At 42.8% G+C, this 17,626-nt stretch overlaps 1 protein-coding gene across 1 annotated transcript in view; it reads right to left on the bottom strand.

Annotated features, from left to right (window-relative positions):
- The window catches only part of LOC115640848 (zinc finger protein RFP-like), a 1,004,025-nt gene that overhangs the window by 769,742 nt on the left and 216,657 nt on the right, over positions 1 to 17,626 (bottom strand). The window lies entirely within an intron of this gene.

Genomic DNA, 17,626 nt, shown 5'->3' with positions numbered 1-17,626 from the left:
GTTAAATGCTGAAAAGGTGTTGCTTATTCACTTGGTAATGTGAGACCTTCCTGTTACAATAGTAAACCAGTGCAGCATAGAATGCACTTTCCTCCTGGAGTCTAGAATGGGGTCCTTTGCTTCAATACACAGCCCATTAAAGACAATGAAAAGATTCCTACTCACTTCAAGAGGCTTTGGACAGAACTGGTTATACACAGGGTAACTCCACTGTCTTCACAGGGTCCTGGTCCCACAGCGGAGAGGGGCCATGTGAGCTTGTTGCAGAGCTGCTGCTCAGGGATGGGAACCTCCTGGCACCCCAGTCCCCAAAATCATTCAGGCTGTACTTTTTGCACGACTATGTGCTAGCTGAGGAGTTCGTGGGAACTGGTGGCCTCTGCTGCAGGTGATGGGCATCTCAGATCCTTAAAGCCATCACCTAGAGGAAGGAAGCGCCTAACTCCTGAGTCTGCAGCTGCCTAGGGCCAGCACTGAGGATGTAGAGTCTAAAGTCCATAGCCGTTGCAAGGTTCAAGAGTGCTCAGCCTTGGAATTGCCACCCCTCCGTTGCTGCAGCTGCAGCTATCTAAGGCTGGCCTCTGGCAGTTGGCCCCATGGCTGTAGCCAGAGAAGCTGCAGGTGGCTCTGTGACTACTGGGGGCCATTAACTAGGAGCAGATAAAGCAACTGGAGTTAACCTCAAGGAGCAGAGGTCACCTGTAGGAAAGGAATGTCAAGGGGAGCAGGGAAAGAGGAAGCAGACCAGGTTTGCAGGGGAGAATAGCCTCAGCTGGCTGGGAAGCACGTCCAAGGTGGAAGGGAAACAGGCATAGGGAGAGGTGGGGGTGACCAGGTAGCAGACTGGCATGTAGATGGGAGCAAAGGGAGAAAGGCTGGTGCCTTCAGATTCCCAAGGGCTAAGTCCTCACTTTGGGGAAATGGTGTTTGCAGGTGTCTTGCTCAAATGGCAGGATGGGTGCTGAAGGAGGGATTTGATAGAACTGATCAGGTATCTGCTGGCTGTGAAACTTTATTGAGCTGAGACCAGAACCACATACAGTGACTGGTGACATAGGGTGGTACTGGTGCTGTATATGGCAATGCATATAGTCATGTAGAGGGGTGTGATCAAAATGAAAAATGTCTCTGAGATTCACTACCGGGTATACTATGGCACCGATGGCACTGCCACATCAGGCCCACGCTCGGAGCCCACAACAACTACATGAGGCCCACAAAAGGTTAATCCGGCCCTGTCTTTATACCCTAACACAAACAAGTTAATACAGCGCCCTGACATCACCTTGTACATGTTGGTTCAATTAAAATATTTATTGTGTAGGATAGCTCAGTGATTTGAGCATCGCCTGTTAAATCCAGAGTTGTGAATTCAATCCTTGAAGGGGCAATTTAGGGAAATGGGGCAAAAATCTGTCTGGGGACTGGTCCTGTTTTGAGCAGGTGGTTGGACTAGATGGTCTCCTGAGGTCCCTTCCAACCTTAATATTCTATTATCCTGACTTTAGCTTTTAGGAGAGCTTGGCGAGTTCCTCTTATCCTTGGGAAATGTTTTTGTACCATTCTTGATATCAGAATGTTTTGGTACTACTAGATGTTGCGATGTGTTTGCATAAGTGCTTTGTGACTAGCACTTCTTCGGGTAGGTCCAGACTACCCGCCCTATCGGCGAGTAGTGATCAATTTATCGGGGATCAATATATCACATCTCATCTAGACGCGATATATCGATTCCCCAAATGTGCTCCCCGTTGACTCCGGAACTCCACCGGAGCAAGCAGCGGTAGCGGAGTCGACAGGGGGAGCCACAGATGTCGATCCCACGATGTGAGGACTCAAGGTAAATCGATCTAAGATACTTCGACTTCAGCTACACTATTCATGTAGCTGAAATTACGTTATCTTAGATCGACACTCCCCTCCTAGTGTAGACCAGCCCTTAGTCAGATTCTGTGAACAGCTTCTGCCTCATCTCAGACCTCTAATACAAGGGCTTATGTCTCAGGATCTCTTCTTATTACAGGGTGTAAGCGAGCTGATAATCTGTGGCACTCACACTGCCCGGGGCCTAGCCACTGGTCCGGGGGGCTCTGCATGTTAATTTAATTTTAAATGAAGCTTCTTAAACATTTTAAAAGCTTATTTATTTTACGTACAACAATAGTTTAATTATATATTATAGACTTATAGAAAGAGACCTTCTAAAAATGTTAAATGTATGACTGGCACACGAAATCTTAAATCAGAGTGAATAAATGAAGACTCAGCACACCATTTCTGAAAGGTTGCCGACCCCACGTAGCTGAATGTAAGGTCTAAGGCAGGAGCATTCATCACTGGGAAATGTTGTAGGCTAAGGGTTGGAAAATTACTCTGTGCAAAATGTGCATTAACAGTAGCTGTGAAATCTCAGTTAAAGAAGAAAAAGTTGAATAATGAGCCAACATGACATTAGTTGGTAGGTTTTCTTCAGCTTGACCCTGCGCTGATTAAAAAGTTAACACAAATGCCAGGTAATTTTTTATGGATAGTATGAGGTTGTTCCCAATTAAATACTGACCTGTAAAAGTGGCCTGACTTAAGGAAAAAATCCCCTCCCAGAATACTGAGGCATTTATACCTGTTGAATTCCTTGAGCTTTTAGTAGAGCACAATCATCCTACAGACAGTAGAAGTTTTCCTTACAGATGGAGGTTTTAGACTTCACCTTTGGATTGTTTACAACGTGAGGGATCTCAGCCTTGGACGTTTGAGCCTTTCAAGAAACGCTGTTCCCTGTTCAGGACATTGGAGCATGTTCAATAACAACAAAGTAGCAAGTTCTGATGGGAAACAAAGTCTGATCCAGTGGAATCACCTGTGAGCAGCAGCCCAGCACCTCTGTTCCACCCCCTGCCTGCAACACTCAGCATGGGAAGTGGGAGAGGGGACCACACTGTAACCGTCCAGGAGCCAGGCTGGGGAATGGGGGTGAAGGACACACACACATTGAGGGTGGCAGGGGGAGTTCAGACATCAAACGACCGAAAAACACAATATAACCTAAAACAAAACAAACCATGATGTTGGAGCAAATTCCATGATTTCTTTCGGGGCAAGGGAGAGGCTGACTCACGAAAAGCCCCTCAGGGGCCAGTGAAACAGGGGAATGACTTTGGCTCAATCTCAGGACTTCCACAGCCTGTGCTGAGGTCTGCACCAGCCCCTGCAGTCACTGAGCAGGGAAGTCACAACTGCATCTCCTCTATCCCTTTGCCAGCACAAGAGTGAATCTGGCCCATTGAGCCAACCAGCTCCTGCCTCAGTTTCCACATCTATAAAATAAATTTATTTTTATTCCTATTACAGTCCATGGAGGACAAGGGCCCCATTGTGCTGAGCTCTGCACAGACTCTGAATAAATAGCCCCAAAGAGCTCACAGTGCAGGGCCCTGATCCTGCCAGGATCAAAGTTTCAGTCACATCAAAGGATCCAATATGTGTAAAGCTACTTTGCACTGGAGTCTTGGCAGGATCTGGGTCTAGGTTTAGAGAAACAAATGGTGGGGAGGGCATGGACAGTCAGGGCATAGGGAGGTAACAGAAAATCTTTCCCACAGATAGTATTTCTTAAGTTGGCTGTGAGGTTTAGTGGCTGTTGATTCAGCAGCTTTGAGATGCCTAAACGAAAGAGGAAATAGACGTGCAAGGTTCAGATTAATTTTTATCAGGCCTCCTTAGAAAGATCTGAGTGCATGTATCCCTGTGTAATAATTTGAACATTAACATAGAACAGTTAATGGCGGTGATACCATTGTAAATGTCACAGAATGAAATTTTATTGATCCTTTTATTCCCTCCACTCTGGCATGTGAGGTGGAAAAGAACAATGGGAGATCTCTGGCATCACACACAAAGGGTGAGGTTTCAGCGGGTGTTTGTTTGTATTTAAATGAAGAGAAAATTCCCACGGAAACATCTTCACTAAAGAAACATGAACAAAAACTCAAAGACACTAAATAATCAGAAACATTGTCACTGACCAGCACCCAAACACCTTATCTCAGCCCATATGAGTCCCAGATTCTTATTAAAGATCTCTATCTGTTTGTCTGTCTGTCCCTTTCTGTCTTTTTTCTCTCATAAATAAAACACCATTACATCTGTTAAAAATTCAAGGATATTTAAAGCTGAATCCAATAATCACCTCCATCAGCACTGGTTCGGCTTTGGTGCCTTTCTTATTATGAATATATTATGAGGCTGGAAGACCAAGGAATTCCTAAGCATGTTTACCACATGGTTGCTAAAAGCTTTGGCTCACCACTGATGGACACAAACTGAATATCCAGCTGGGCTACGTTAAAGATTTAGCAGATTTGGGGATGTTTAGTCTGCAATTTGGCCATGTGTCTTTGGGATTTGCCATGACCATATGCCCATTAAGAGCGGGGATGTCTTTACAAACACGACAGCATGAAATCTCATCTTCCTCCTCCTCCTTCCCACCTCCCAGATGTCCCACCATCTGAACTGGAGAGAAAAGGAGGGAATCCATCAGATCACACAGACATGGTGAGACTCCAGGGGGAGATTTCTTTTCTAGGAACAGAAAATCCCCATGGAAACATTGTAATGAACATGCAGATAAAGTAACAAGTCAAACGTACCCCTCTAACAATAAATACACCATGAAGATCTGAAGCCCAAGTCACACAAATAAGCCTGAAACCAGCTTCATTGCTCAGTTCATGCTCTTGATGAAGAACAGAAATATTTTCACTGTCCACATCCAGACACCCTTAACTCTGCCCTGGGATTCTGTGAGGATTTCACGTGCCTGTTTCATATTAAATCCAGAGGAACAAGTGAAGTGACGGAGCCTGCCCCATGGACCTTCTCCAGCATCAGTCCTTTCCCTTGGGCTGGGCTTTTTCTGATCTTTCCCTTCATGCTGCTCACTTCTTCATGGGTTGGGGAATAGCTTTCCCTGTGGTACTGCCATGAATGTGATGCTGGATTCAGACATGGCTCATCCCATCCTCACTGTGTCTAAGTATAGAAAAGTGTGAAAAGTGGAGATGTGTTGCAGGATCTGCCTGAAAATCCAGAGAGATTTGATGCATATCACTGTGTGCTGGGCTGTGAGGGATTCAACTTTGGGAGACATTGCTGGGAGGTGGAATGGGGGAGGGGATCCTGGGCTGTGGGGTCACCAGAGGGTTTGTGAGGCGGAAGGGCCAGAACAACCCTAACCCTGCCGAGGTGATCTGGGCTATGGGGCAGTGCGGGGACAGTTCTAGGATCATCATGTTGCCCTGGATTTGAGGGGTGTGTGTACTTCAGATTTTGATCAAGCTACATGCAACCATTTTATGTGCATTCAGTCACCAGGAATTAATAAAACAGAACACTGCATAGTTAAGGGTTAATTTGAAAAACAGGCTTTTAGAGGCAATGTCAAAACTAGCTGGCAGTTGCTGCTAATCAGAATGGGAGGAGGGGAAAGAAAAGTCAACAACTGAGACTGAAAATCGTGGTGAATGAAAACCTTGAGTTTGGGCACCTTTGGTATAGAAGCATTATTATGATTAAGATTGTTAGCAATGCTTGTTGATATTTTTATGAACATTTGTTGAAAGCTAGAAAAAGTGATGATTAGTTGGGGTCACTTTGACCTGTGTGTTTTGTAGAGGTTAGTTATAAAAAATTAGCTAATACAGCGTATTTTGGAGCAGTCCTCTGTAGCCATATTGAGAGTTGCTTTTCCTGTCACCTTTTCTCCATAGAGGGTGAGCACCTGGCCACTGAAAACTCGCTGTTAAGTACTCAATACCATTCCAGATGTTAGGTAAAACCTGACAGACAGCCTTTTAAATTAAATCTGCCACCTCCTCCCTCCCACCCCTCCAAGATGTTCCACCATCTGAAATGGAGTGGCTCTTCTCCAATGCCATATCTTCCCCTCGTCTTGTCGACATTCTCTCGAGGTCGAGGATGATCTCTTTCACACGTTTTATTTTTTATGAGTCCTTTGGTGACTGAGGAGGCTGATCCCTGAGCCACAAGCTCTTTGGCAGACGTCGCAGGTGATGTTGGAAGTCAGAGTTGGGCCATTGTTGCTGCATGAGAGTTGTCTGTCCTTTCTTTTCTGGTGTTTTTCTTAGACCAGAGCAAAGCAATTTTCCTCAAAAATGGACATTCCTTCTCCGACAAGTCGCCTAATGGAAGCGCCGGTCCTGTGTGTTTCCCTTCTCCTTTGGTGAGTTGGCCATACAGCAGTTGTTTTGGTTAGTGTACGTAATCAGGGCCTCAGTACTGAAGATGATGGCCTCTCTGAGGACACTGACATTACTGCAGCAAACCTTCCACTTTTATGTGAGGATCTTCTGAAGAAAGTGCTGGTGCTGGTGTTCCAGGTTTTTCAGCTGTTTTATATGAGTCACCCAGTCTCACAGCCATAGAGGAGAGTTGGGATTACCAGCTCTTTATAAACTAAAAATCTAGTGTGTGTTCTGACATTGTGATTGTTGAACCCCCTGAGAAACAGTCTGCCAAAGGCCAGGCTAACACAGTGGATTCTGTACTAAATCTCGACGTCTGTATCCGCCCTCTGTGAGAGATGGCTGCCAAGATAGGCAAAGTATTCTGTATTTTTCCAGTTCTTCTCTGTCAAAGCAGATCTTCCTTGTTGGGTCTGAGGATTGACCAGGAGCTGGGTGGTGGAAAACTTTTTTTTTTGCCGAAGTCAGAGTTAGCCCTAGGCTTTTGTAAGCTTCAGAGAAGCAATTCAGGGCTGTTTGTAGATCCTCCTGAGAGTGTGCAACTACAGCACAAGGAAGGGAACACCAGCTGGGGCAGAGGGAACTCCCCCAGGGGGTTAAATATGTTATATTTTAATTTACTTTTTTATCATTGAAAGGTGAACACATCATCAAAATATTGTCAGCTCCTTCTAATTTTTAGCTGTTCTCCCTCAATGTCCTGTGATGACATATCATGTGACCTATATTAAATGCATTTCTTTCTCTTTTCAGTTGTTGTTGCACTGCAGAAATGAGACGTGACTCAGCATAAGGTTTTTTTATTCATTTTTTCTCCTGGATCCTTCCTTCTCCTCCAAAGATGGGTTGGAACCCAAATTCAGGATGGAATCACCTAAAATAATTTATGAAGGGTTAGAAGTCTAAACCTGGGTATTTAGTCAATTCCAGACCTTCCCCTCCCTTTTCTTTAGGGAACTGGAAGCCCATGCCCACAACCATATGATTTTCTTCAGGAGCAATTTATACTTTGCTGCATCCACCACTCAACCCTCCTAATGCCGCTCTAATAGTCTTTCCTCCTCTCTGTCTCTGCTCTAGCATCCATTTGTCTTGCTCATATTGGGCCAGATTGTGGCCTTACAGAGTTCTGCTTGTTTATGTATCCAGACACAGCCCCACATTATAACTTCTGAGTGATCTCTATCTGGAGGTATTATGACTGTGATGTTGTTTAGTAAATATCACCATTTCCAACTTGTTCCAGGATAGCACTGTTGTTTGGTATCCAGTCAGAATTCTGAATTCGTAATGCTAGTCTGTAATTTCTCTGTGAAGTTGTAGTCTGAGCCCTGGTCTACGCTACAAAATTACTTTGGTAAAATTTACGTGGCTACGGGGCATGACTAATCCACACCCTGAGCGATGTAGTGATACTTAACTGTGCTTCTCTCACCAACATAGCAACTGCCTCTTGTGGAGGTGGAGTTATTAAGCTGATTGGAGAGCTCTTTGCTGTCAGTTTACAGCATCTTTGCCAAAAGCACTACAGAGATGCCACTGTAAATTTGTAATATAGACCTGCCCTCAGTCTTTTCAGCACAGACAGTCAAGGCTTCAATTTTCAGATGATACCAGCATTTAAAAAAGGATGTTTGCTCTAAATTCCATGTTAGCAATGCGAAGGCATTAGTATTACTATTCCTAGCTATCCATGGGGAAAAAAAATTATTCTGATAAGATGTAAATAGTTATTATTAATTATTTATTTTTATTATTATTTTATTATTCTATATCTCTCATATTTAGTATAGTTCACAAAAAATGAAGAACAAGAGTCCCTTCAAAATTGCTACTGTATTCAGGTAATTTGAGCACTTGAATGTTTTAATCTGCTGATAATTATACTTCTAGGGAAGCAGGATTGTGGCTTTTTCTTTCAGAGAAGACTGATCTGTCCACATGACAGTGTTTGCAATAATTTCAACTTCCCAATTCCTCTAGTACTTCTACTTTCAAAGGCAGCAGCCGAAAGAGAAACGCACATTTACCAGTCTGAAAAACTGTAAGGAGAGACTGCAATAAACCTCTGCAGCTATTTTATAGCTAGAAGTAGCTGAGTAAATTGATACAATGGAACGGTCTTTAGAATATAAACCTTTAGTAACCAGAGGAGGATTTTAGAAGGCCAGGTCACACCCCAACGGTTATAGAACTTCTCAGATTAGGTACGTGAACTTTGACTGCTTGAAAACCATTGTACTAAATGGCTCTATTATATAATCCTTAACAGCCATTGATTTTTGTGCATGGATGGTTAATACAAAGATTTGATAATCCCAAGAGAATTTGTTTTACTCTTTATGGAGATACTATGTTACATGTACATGTAAAATGATATATGTTCAAAATGCGATTCAGATCACTTTCCTAGCACTGCAACACCATTTTTACTGTACTTTGACTTAGCAATTCATTTATATTGTTGTTATGCTTTATTCAAGAACACTGGGCCAGACCCTGCACCCTGTGAAGGCAAAGGAAGATTTGTAACAAAATAAATTCCTGTAATCAGAACACTGAAAGAAACATAGAGCTGCAAACCCAGCTGCCATCACTGTCATTTCCTGCCTATTGTCACTAATTTTCTTGCTTTTTCTTGGGGTAGAGGTGGGTGCACTGAATCCTCTTGCTCTGATATTTTCAATGGGAAAAATGTCCAATTATATCCAGAATGAAAGAGAGAAGTGCATCCTTTACTCATTTTAAAATCAGTGGGAATTAAGAAAGTGCCTGAAGTTAAACAACTGTTTTTAGTGTGTTCTTGAATAGGGGTGGATTTCATTGCTGAATTGGGACCAGAATCTTCAGTGTGACTACACAGTGAGGGGATGTCTATATGTTTAACTTGGTATGGGCTTTGTGTATATGTGTTAACTGATCTGCAATAGATGTTGAGTTATCAATTCCTTAAACACAGATTGACATAAAAGGAGTTGGATATTGTCAGGGCTGGTATTAGGGAAAATGGTGCCCTGCATGAACTTGTATTTTGGCACCTCCTCACATCACCCCTGGCCCCCACTGGCTACACGGGCTTCTGCACCCCCCGCCATCACCTCTGGACCCTGCTGCCTCTCCCGAATGCTCAGTAACTGCCCCAAACTGTTTTTTTCCTTTCTTCTGTGCATGTGGTAGACAGACCTCTCCCCTGAAAAGCAGCTGCATAGGATTCTGGGAATCATGTTGTTGACACTAATAGCTGCAAATGGCCCAGACTGAGGAATTCATAGAATTGTAGGACTGGAAGGGATCTTGAGAGGTCATATTGTCCAGTCCACTGCATTCGTGACAGGATCAAACATTATCTAGACCATCCCTGACAGGTGTTTGCCTAACCTGCTTTTAAAAATCTGCACTGATGGAGATTCCACAACATGCTTAGGCAATTTATCCCAGTGCTTAACCACCCTGGCAGTTAGGAAGCTTTTCCTAATGTCCAACCTAAACCTCCCTTGCTGTAATTTAAGCCCATTCTTTCTCGTCCTATCCTCACAGGTGAAGGAGAACGATTTTTCTCTCTCCTCCTTGTAACAATCTTTTAGGTACTTGAAAACAGTTATCATGTTCCCTCTCAGTCTTCTCTTTTCCAGACTAAACAAACCCAATTTTTTCAAACTTCTCTCATAGGTCATGTTTTCTAGACCTTTAATAATTTTTATTGCTCTTCTCTGGACTTTCTCCAATTTGTCCACATCATTCCTGAAATGTGGCACCCAGAACTGGACACAATACTCCAGTTGAGGCCTAATCAGCATGGAGTAGAGCAGAAGAATTACTTCTTGTGTCTTGCTTACAACACTCCTGCTAATACAGCCCAGAATGAGGTTTGCTTTTTTTGCAACAGTGTTACACTGTTGACTCATATTTAGCTTGTGGTCCACTATGATCCCCAGATCCCTTTCCACAGTACTCCTTCCTAGGCAGTCATTTCCCATTTTGTATGTGTGCAACTGATTGTTCTTTCCTAAGTGGAGTCTTTGCATTTGTCCTCATTGAATTTCATCCTATTTACTTCAGACCATTTCTCCAGTTTGTCCAGATCATTTTGAATTTTAATCCTATCCCCCAAAGCACTTGCAACCCCTTCCAGCTTGGTATTGTCTGCAAACTTTATAAGTGTACTCTCTGTGCCTTTATCTAAATCATTGATGAAGATATTGAACAGAAACAGACCCAGAACTAATCCCTGTGGGACCTCATTCATTATGTCCTTCCAGCATGACTGTGAACCATTGATAACTGCTCTCTGGGAATGGTTTTTCAACCAGTTTTGCACCCATATTATAGTAGCTCCATCTAGGTTGCATTTCCCTAGTTTGTTTATGAGTATATGATGTGAGACAGTATCAAAAACTTTACTAAAGTCAAGATATACCACGTCGACCACTTCCCTCCTATCCACAAGGCTTGTTACTCTGTCAAAGAAAGCTATCAGGTTGGTTTGACTTCATTTGTTCTTGGCAAATCCATGCAAACTGATTGCTTAATTATTTGCTCCATTATCTTTCTGGATACAGAAGTTAAGGTGATCGGTCTGTAATTCCCTGGGTTGTCCTTATTTCCCTTTTTATAGATTGGCACTTTTTTGCCCTTTTCCAGTCTTCTGGAATCTCTCCCATCTTCCATGAGTTTTTGAGGATAATTGCTAATGGCTCAGATTTCTCCTCAGTCAGCTCCTTGAGTATTCTAGGATGCATTTCATCAGGGCCTGGTGACTTGAAGACATGTAATTTGTCTAAGTAATTTTTAACTTGTTCTTTCCCTATTTTGCTTCTGATCCCACCTCATTTTCACTGGCATTCACTATGTTAGACATCCAATCACCACCAACCTTCTTGGTGAAAACCAGAACAAAGGCATCATTTAGCACGTCTGCTATTCCCACACTTTCTGTTATTATTTCGCCCCATTGAGTAACAGGCCTATCCTGTCCTTGGTCTTCTTCTTGCTTCTAAAGTGTTTGTAGAATGTTACTCTTTATGTCTCTAGCTAGTTTGATTTCATTTTGTATCTTGGCCTCTAATTTTGCCCCTATATACTTGTGTTATTTGTTGATATTCATCCTTTGTAATTTGACCTAGTTTCCACTTTTTGTAGGACTCTTTTTTGATTTTTAGATCATTGGAGATCTCCTGGTTAAACAGGGTGGCCTCTTGCCATACTTCCTATCTTTCCTATGCAGTAGTATAGTTTGCTCTTGTGCCCGTAATAATGTCTCTTTGAAAAACTGCCAACTCGATTGAACTGGTTTTCCCCTTAGACTTGCTTCCCATGGGATCTTACCACCAACTCCCTAAGTTTGCTAAAGTCTGTCTGTCAAGGCTGATTCCCCACTCTGGCACTTTGAGTGCAGAAGGTGAGGGCCCACAAAGATTCTAAAGATCGAAACTATAATAAAGAACAATATCATCAGACATATAGACGAACATAATTTGTTGAGGAAGATTCAACATGGTTTTAGTAAAGGGAAATCATGCCTCACCAATCTACTAGAATTCTTTCAGGGGATCAACAATCATGTGGACCGAGGAGATCCAGTGGATATAGTATTCGTAGATTTTCAAAAACCCTTTGACAAGGTCCTCACCAAAGGCTCTTATGCAAAGTAAGGTGCCACGGGATAAGAGGGAAGGTGCTTTCATGGATTGGTAACTGGTTAAAAGATAGAAAACAAAGAGTAGGTATAAATGGTCAGTTTTCAGAAAGGAGAGCGGTAAATAGTGGAGTCCCTCAAGGGTCTGTTCTGGGACCAGTCCTATTCAACATGTTCATAAGTGATCTGGAAAAAGAGGCAAACAATGAGATGGCAAAATTTGCAGCGGATATAAAATTACTAAAGATAGTTAAGACCCAGACAGACTGCGAAGAATTACAAAAAGATCTCTCAAAACTGGGTGATTGGGCAACAAAATGGCAGATTAAATTTAATGTTGATAAATGCAAAGTAATGCACATTGAAAAGCATAATCCCAACTATCCACTCAACATTCAGCGGCAGTCAAAAAACCGAACAGAATGCTGGAAATAATTAAGAAAGGGATAGATAATAGGACAGAAGATATCATGTTGCTTCTATATAAATCCATGGTACGCCCACATCTTGAATACCGCATGCAGATGTGTTTGCCCCATCTCATAAAAGATATATTGGAATTGGAAAAGGTTCAGAAAAGGGCAACAAAAATGATTAGGGGCATGGAATGGCTTCCATATGAGGAGAGATTAATAAGACTGGGACTTGTCAGCTTGGAAAATATATGGCTAAGCGGAGATATGATTGAGGTCTATAAAATCATGACTGGTGTAGAGAAAGTAGATAAGGAAGTGTTGTTTACTACTTCTCATAACACAAGGTCACCCAATGAAATTAATAGGCAGCAGGTTTAAAACAAACAAAAGGAAGTATTTCTTCACACAGTGCAGAGTCAACCTGTGAAACTCCTTGCCAGAGGATGTTGTGAAGACCAAGACCATAACAGGGTTCAAAAAAGAACTAGATAGGTTCATGGAGGACAGATCCATCAATGGCTATTAGCCAGGATGGGCAAGGATGGTGTCCTTAGCCTCTGTTTGCCAGAAGCTGGGAATGAGTGACAGCGGATGGCTCACTTGATGATTACCTGACCTGTTCATTCCCTCTGGGGAACCTGGCACTGGCCACTGTCAGAAGACAGGATACTGTGCTAGATGGACCTTTGGTCTGACCCAGTAGGGCCATTCTTATATTTTTATTAATACTGGCCATCCAGGCTTGTATTAAACTCCCAAGATGATAGCTTTCCTCTGACCTTGGATGGGTAGATGCTGCCATCACCCAATTGCAAAATCCCCTTTGAGAACCCAGGAAGGCACACTTGGGAATTCCTTCCTGTGGGGCACCCTCAAGCCCTTTCACCCTCCTGCCAGGGAAGAGCTGAGAAAGAAAACAAAGGAAATCATCCGTTGCCACCAGCTAATTAAACAACATGTGTACAAACCTCTTAAGACACAAAATCCAATCCTGTTCTTAAAAAAGGTAAATTTTATTAAAAACAACAGAAAAGAAAATACATTTGAAATTCAGGCTGTTGCTAGATTTTAAAAAAGTCACGTACAAAAATTCAGCATAAAAAATAACCTTCTTGAGGTCCAGCTTAAAGGTTACAAGCAAAACAAAAGCATTTGGGGTTAGCACAGAGAAGTCAACAAGCCATAAAGAAATAAACAGAGACAAACCTAATCATGTCTTCCTAGACATTTCCTGATCTACTAGAGTGTTAAAGGAGTAGTTTCTAGGTTTGATTTGGTGATTTTTCATATCTGGCTCAAAGCTTTCTATAATATAGTTCCAGCCCTGTCTCTGCTCTCTGGGAGAACAACACAGACAGACAAAGGGGAAGATTTTTTCCAATTTTAAAAAGTTCTAGCCTTCCCATTGGCTCTCTTGGTCAAGTGCCCACTCCCTTCCTTTACCTATGGACTTTTTAACTCTTTACAGGTAAAGCAAGTTGAGAACAGCTACTAACAGTGGTTTTATAGCTAACTTGCTGGCAGGGTGTTACATAAAAGGGAGGTTCCCCCCCCACCCCCATCCACCCACCCCCTGGGCTGGCCCACAACATTTTGGCACCTGAGACAGGGAGCTCAAATGATGCCACCAAAACTTTGAAATGTCTCAATTCTGCCTTCTTCCTGTTCTACTCCTCTCATGGTACTGCTCTGCTACGTGCCCCAATAAAGAAGAACTAACAACTTAAAATGCCTTGTTCAAAAGTTTAAAGTAACATTTAACTTTCAAATGCCTGAACAGCAAATGTAACTTTTCTTGTCTGCATAGAAAACACTGGCATTTTTATCTGTTTGAATAATCAAAGTGGTGCTTTTCGTGCCTTCTTGGCTGCAAAGATTTGAACTGCTTCCTGCAAAAAGTCCACAGTCTGGGCCAGCTCATGCTCCGTTGAAATGGTTGCAAGGCCGACTAGCCTTTCCTGTGTCATTGTGGAGCGTAGATGGGTTTTTATTAACTCCAGCTTGGAGAAGCTGCGTTCTCCACTGACAACTGTTACAGGAAGTGTTAGAAGTATGAGCAAAGCAACAAAAGCATTTGGAAAGAGAGTGGTCATCTTATTTGTGCACATTTATTCCAGAACAGCCTTTGGAGTTGATCCTCCTGAAATGTATCTTGAAAGGGCTTTCAGTTCATCACCTAAATCACTCCCATCAATATTGCGCATGTCATCATGTTTCAACACTGTCTCTAGTGCCCTTCACTGCTAGTGTAGGTCTTCTTCAGGTATAGTGAGGAGTTTTGGAATATCATTCAACATCCCAAATATACTGCTGTGTTCCTTGAGCTGCATAAAACGTTCTTCAACTGACTGTATTGCACAATCTAGCACCTGGTTAAAGAATTCAACTTTGAATTGTTGTTTGGGGTCTCTTATGGGATTATCCCGTGCCTCATAATCAAAATGTTGTCTTCTTCGGTGTCTCTTGTATTTTTGAATGGATGGGAAAATAGCTTCAGTGTGAAATTCCTCTGCCAGCTTCTGTGCACTCTTCAGAACGTTTTGAAATCCCTCATCTGACCAGTAAGACTGTAGGTATGACTTTACTTTGTCCAGTTGTTCCATTGCTCCAGATCTATCCAGGTCAACACCATGGAGTCTCTTGCTTACAACATTTATTTCACACAGTATGTCATTCCACAACACTAAGCCACAGAAATTTGAAGTTATGTATGTTTCTGGTGATTCCATTTCCCTCCGCCACTGTTCTCCCACAAACAGTTCCTGTCATAGCATTATCCACCATAATGGCAACTATGGCATTATCTATCTTCCCAATTTGGTGTTTGATAGTCTTTATCGCCTCCACTTGACTTTCCCATCGTGTGGCACTCAGCGGTTTCAGTCTCAGAGAGGATGTTCCCAGATGTTGCTTCGTTGCCATTGATGAGTTGATGCAGAGAAAAATACATAGATGCTTTGACTTACATTAAAAAATTCAGCAGCCTCGCAAGAAGCTGATGCTGCATCACTGACCACCAAGTTCAATGAATGAGAACTGCATGGGACAAAAAAATCTCGAGGGTTTAACTCTCCGATCCATGTTTGCACTCCTCTGTTCTTTCCTCTCATGTTGGCACCATTATCGTAGCTCTGACCTCTCATGTCAGCTCTCGCAATTCCCATATCTTCCAGCTTTTTAAGAAGCACATTTGTCATACCAGCTCCTGTAGTACCCTCAATGTCAATAAATTCTAGAAAATGTTCTCTGACAGTCACCATTGCAGGGACATTTTCACTAGGTTCTGTTGTTGTTATAAAACACACCATTAAAGTCATTTGTTCCGTATGGCTGATGTCAGATGTGCAGTCCAGAATACCAGAGTAATATCTTGCTGATTTCAGATCTGTCACAATCTTCTGTTTGACTTTTGTTGCCAGTAACTGTGTGATCTCCTTTTGAATTATTTTTCCAAGGTAGTGGTGTGTGTACATTTCTTGGGTGGTGACTCTTCTTAGATGCTCCAGGAGTACAGCATCAAACTCAGCCATCAGCGCCACAATTTTAAGGAAGTTTCCATTGTTTGGCACATACAGCTGATATGAAGTGCCATGTAGTGCTAGATTTTGGGTAGCAGGCATTCTCACAATGGCAATGAGCCTTTTCAGAACATTTTGCCAGTAAAGAGACTCTGATGCAATTTTCTCTTGATGCTGATCATCTATGGTGGCCTTTAACCTTAGCCTCATCTCAAGCTCGTTTCATTTATGGAATGCTCTCTGGTGATTTGCTGCCTTCTCATGGCATGCCAGATTTCTAGCCAGATTTTTCCAGTCCTTTGTTCCTTTAGAACCCAATGTGGCTGGAATATTAGATTGGAAGAGTTTGCAACAAAAACAGTATGCAGCATTCTGGGGTTTTGAGTACATAAGCCATGGCCTTTCCACTTTGTCACCATTGGGGATTTCACGCCTGTAATGTGTTGGATGGAAACTTCTATTTTCATTGTCTTTGGGGAACATGAAGTTTTTCACTTGCTGTGGCCCATGCAGTACAAGGAAGTCCTTCAGGCTACTACTCAAGTGAGTCCACAGTCTTGGATCATCTAGACTTAAGGAATTAAACTCACCAGCACACTCTTCTCTGATCTACACTTTTCTTCAGGAATGTGCCTGGTTCCATCCATTTGAGATGGAGATATGGATGCTGCAGTAGCTGCCAGATCACCTGCACTCTGACCAACTGGAAGATCAAGCATCTCCTCACCACTCACATCCTCACTGGGGCCAGAAGGCTCACCATGAACATTTGTGTCTATGTATCTCAGGAAAGCTCCAACCTGCTTAGATAGAAAAGCTTCCTTTGCTTTCTGTCTTTTTCTGAATGCTGCCCCAAAGGGGCATTTTCTTCTTTCACTCATGGCTGCTGTTCTGTGCCAGTTAGAGTGGCTCTCAACACTCAGCTGAAGGGGACAAATAAGCAGGCTGGTAGCAGGGCCTGAGTGAGGGAAAATATCATCATCTTAAGGGCCTAACTGGCTCCTACTACTTCAGTTAACTGCCTGTTCTCCTCAGGTGGGTTCAGGGAAGCAGCAGGAAACAGGAAGCTCCCTGAGAAGCTGGTGTTAATCAGTCCAGGCTCCTGAGGATGTTAGAGAGTTACATAAGAGGCTTTTCCTCCTCTCTCTCCCTGCAGCTCCTGCTGCTTTCTGTTATTCCCTCTTAGCTTTTCTCCTGCCTGCCTGTTATGTTTCTTGTGCCCTTCTTCCTCCCGCACTGCACTCCACCATCTCTGTGCATTTAGAGCAGAGAGAACACATATGAACCAGCAGCAGACACAATTTTCTACACTCTGGGTCCTAGTGGTGCCCACTCCCCCCTCCCCTGTCTGGCATCTGAGGCAGCCGCCTCAGTTCGCTTCATGGTAAGGCCAGCCCTGGCCCCCCGCCCCTCCGCCTTCATTTATCACATTGCCTTCTTGAAATCCATTATTGTTATTTTTCTGTTGTCCCTCCTACCATTCCTTAGAATCATGCACTCTGTCATTTCATGATCTCTTCCACCAAATCTGCCTTCCACTTTCAAATTCTCAACCAGTTTCTCCCTATTTGTCAGAATCAAATCTAGAACCACCTCCCCCTTTGTAGCTTTCTCCACCTTCTGAAATAAAAAATTGTCTCCAATACAGTCCAAGATCTTGTTGGATAATCTATGCCCTGCTGTGTTATTTTCCCAACATATGTCTGGGTAGTTGAAGTCCCCCATCATCACCAAATCCTGTGCTTAGGATGATTTTGTTAGTTGTTTAACAAAAATGTTTGATTTTAATGTTTG

This window comes from Gopherus evgoodei, unplaced genomic scaffold (assembly GCF_007399415.2).
Source record: "Gopherus evgoodei ecotype Sinaloan lineage unplaced genomic scaffold, rGopEvg1_v1.p scaffold_32_arrow_ctg1, whole genome shotgun sequence".
Classification (NCBI taxonomy): Eukaryota; Metazoa; Chordata; order Testudines; family Testudinidae; genus Gopherus; species Gopherus evgoodei.
Note: the sequence above shows the minus strand (reverse complement) of the source record. Positions and strands in the feature narration are given on the sequence as shown.